General features: G+C 39.6%; 1 pseudogene; it reads left to right on the top strand.

Annotated features, from left to right (window-relative positions):
- Positions 1-1257: 1257 nt before the first annotated feature.
- LOC102471618 (ADP-ribosylation factor-like protein 2-binding protein pseudogene) lies at positions 1258-1728 on the top strand (annotated as a pseudogene).
- The last annotated feature ends 2037 nt before the right edge of the window (positions 1729-3765 follow it).

Below are 3765 nucleotides of genomic sequence, written 5' to 3'. Positions count from 1 at the left end.
GGATGAGAGAGGAGAGGGTAAAATAGCATAGCAAATCCTGTCAAAGTCTTCAAAATAGTTGGAATTTGTCAATGAACAAGGTTTTGCTCATACAAGTTCAACAGTAAGAATTTTAATAAAAACCAATGATTTAATTACGCTTTTATTTACTTGCTCATTCATAGCTAATTTAGGTAACTTAGTTCTTTATAAGAAAGTGAAAAATAGAAAATCTATGTGGAGTGGATCCACATGTCTGAAGAAGAGACAGTGAATTTGGATACCCTTAAGCTTGAGGAAGACAGCTACTAACCAGCAGAGGGAGTGCGCAACTGGATTTTCAATATTGTTAACATTTCTCACACTTAAAGTGACAGAAATACGAAAAGCTTTGCTATGAAAAGGTTAAACAGCAAAATTGTAGGAATGCTATCTACCTTGGCAAGCCAGTGTCAGTTACTCACTTTCAAGAGAATCTCTGCGTCATGCTTTTATGAAATTAAACATGTGGCTGAAATTGGCACACTAAAGAAAATGTGGTCATAAATATTATTTTATTCATGTTTAGTGTCATGAAGTTCGTAGATTTTCTTGTTTTCTGCCAGGATGCAGGAAGGCAACATCTGATTTTCAAGCACTGAGCTGTGGTAATACAGATGTTCATATTTTTGACTAAAATAGTCTTGCTCAACTTTTTTCTCCCTAAGGAAAAGCTGAATTGTGTCAATCTGTCTTCCATTTAAATTTTATAGACTATACATTTTGAAAAGTTATGGCTCACTCTACGCAGTACTTTTAGAACAAAAAAGAAAATTGACTTTATTGCGGGCTGTGCTCGTTTTGTGCTACCTGCCAAAAATGTACGTCTTGAAGCGCACAGGAAACATCAGAAGTTTAAGCTGCTTTTCAGTTGCTTCAAGAGAAGTGCTTTTGTCTCAAAGGGAAAACATTACCCTGTAATTAAATGAAGATGATATTTTCGAAGTGGGGAAACTCAAGAAATTGCATTTTTTTGTACGAATATTAATTTTGTCTTACTTAAAAAGAGGTGGTGGTACATGCTGTGCTGCTGGGCTGGGTGTTGGACACTCCACAAGCCTGGGGCCCGCAGCTGCAGAGCCTAAGGCCGGGGCTGGCATGCATTTGCTGATTGGCCTGGCCACTGAGGCCTTCTCCCTGCATGTGGAGCTCCGTGCCCTAGGTGTATGTGGGGACTTTGTGCAGCAGATTTGAGATTGGGCCTCAGCGGCTGCTGAGAAGCTCACCCAGGCTGGTACCATGGCTGTGGTGGAAGTAGAGCGCTTTGTGCTGTCCTGCTCCTCCATCTCTGATGCAGAATTTGATGCTCCAGTTGGATCTTCAGAGGACATTATCATGGATGATGAGTTCCAATTATTACAGAGAAATGTCATGGACAAGTCCTACCCAAAAGTTTGAAGACAAGAAGAAACTCACCTACACACCTGTTTTTAATGACAGTATTTCTTTGGCAGAAAAATTTAGTGAAGAACAGCTGCTAGAGCAGATTCTTGGATTTAACGTGGTGGCTTTCACAGCAACATTACAACACCATAAAGATGAAGTGGCTGGTGATGTATCCTGTGCTCAAACTTTCTGGCTTTTAAAGAAATGCTCCTGGACTACAGAATAGAAAAAGAATACCAGGGACTGGATTAAAGCAGTAGTTTATTGGGGACTTGTTGCAAATCATCTTCTATGCCAGCTTCCCAGAACAACCTGCAGCACTAGATTTCACCTACAGGCAATGAATGGATTCATTCTGGAAGTCACTGGCCCAGTAGATGCAGAGGCTTAGCTATTGAAGGCAGAATACACCTCGGAAGGACTGACCCTGTTCTACAATTCTTCATTCATGTTAGGTATTGGTGACCTGACCTGGTTGGACTTGTTTCTCCTGAACCACCTTCTTGTATTCAGTAACTCTAGGATTTCTCCCTCCTCAGCTAGATTCTACCAGGAGCTTCAGGCTTCTGGAGCAATCCCCTGTGATGCATTCCACCTGGGTTGGCCTGTCCACATCGTACATGCTGGTGTGTCATCAGCAGTTAAGTATAACTCACCATCACAAACCATTTATTCCAGCAGGGTTGGCATGAGTCTTTTTGTGTCCTGATAGCCCTTTATCACATGGGTCAGTTTCAGTCCTTTGACTCAATAGGGTTTTTTTGGGGGAATATTTATCCAAGGTGTCCATCTTGAGAGGTAAGCCAGCTGCCCATCTTGAGAGGTAAGTCTCTTAGGATCACAACTAGTCTTGGCCATCAGAATTAACTGAAAGATGTCCTTTACTTAAAGGCTCCAAGTGAAGATCAACTCCGAGTCTCGTATTTACATTTCTTGTATCTGTCTGCTGCTGATCCTGATACCTCGTTTACTATTTCTAGACATCTCACAAGCATTATTTTTGAAAAGACATTTTTATAGATGTATACTCAGGTTAACCTAGTGGATATGATCTTGGAACATCCGTGATCACTCATTTAAAGATCAAATTATTGTATACTGTGTGCTTTTCAGTTGTTATTGTTGTGAAGGCAAAAATGCTTTCTGTGTTGGGCTTTCTGATTTTATTAGGCACCAACAAATGCATGCTGTGTGCTAGAAATTGACTAGAAGGAATCCTGTTCTTATAACATGTTAACTGTGTGCACGTTTGCTTTCTATATAATCTATTTGTTAGGTTTTCTCTTGAGGTAGATAAGGATTCTGCAATCTCTTCTTCCTGTCAAAGTCTTGCTTACCAAAATGGTGCTCCCTGGTCTAGCTCAGCATGAGGAAGATAGTGAACAGCTTCACTGGCCATGTGTCTATTTGGTTTAGTACAATGGTTGGTCAAACATTATTGACCAGGAAAATGCATGTCAAATCTCTAGAAAGAAGAAAAAACATCTAGTTCAAAAAAAGAATAATAATTGTAGTTGGTATGTGTTACTCTATGACTAGATTTACCCATACCAACTGCTTAAAAGAGTAAAGCTTAATTGAATTAATAATTACAATGACAGTTTAGTTAATAATTATAGTGCATGCACCATTCCAGAGAGAAAACAAAGCTGAGTACAAGATTACCTTGAGAAGAGATAGATACAAAATAAATAGGTGGACAAATTGAATTTGGACGTTTAATGGTAGGATAGATAGAAAGACAAGGATAAGGAAATGGGAGATAAAGTTATAGTTTAATCAGCATTTAATAACAATCGGGGGTAACCTCATGGGACAGGTGGTAACATAATCCTCCTGATCTGTAGTGCTAGAAGTCACAGGGATGACTATAGTTTTGGATCCGAGTGGATCTGAAAAACACTGTTTGTACCCAAGATCCTGAGTGGCTGACAGACTGGGCGAAGGGAATTGTAGCATGATGAGACAATGTCAGGGTGTCTGTCTTTCTCTCTCATCCCCTCTTTATCTAGCTCAATTGCATGTTCTCTGTCTCAGCTGCCCATCTTGAGAGGTAAGTCTCTTAGGATCACAACTAGTCTTGGCCATCAGAATTAACTGAAAGATGTCCTTTACTTAAAGGCTCCAAGTGAAGATCAACTCCGAGTCTCGTATTTACATTTCTTGTATCTGTCTGCTGCTGATCCTGATACCTCGTTTACTATTTCTAGACATCTCACAAGCATTATTTTTGAAAAGACATTTTTATAGATGTATACTCAGGTTAACCTAGTGGATATGATCTTGGAACATCCGTGATCACTCATTTAAAGATCAAATTATTGTATACTGTGTGCTTTTCAGTTGTTATTGTTGTGAAGG

The sequence above is a fragment of the Tupaia chinensis genome, unplaced genomic scaffold, assembly GCF_000334495.1.
Source record: "Tupaia chinensis unplaced genomic scaffold, TupChi_1.0 Scaffold000647_1, whole genome shotgun sequence".
Lineage (NCBI taxonomy): Eukaryota > Metazoa > Chordata > Mammalia > Scandentia > Tupaiidae > Tupaia > Tupaia belangeri.
The sequence above is the reverse complement of the archived record's forward strand: the minus strand, read 5'-3'. Positions and strand labels throughout refer to the sequence as shown.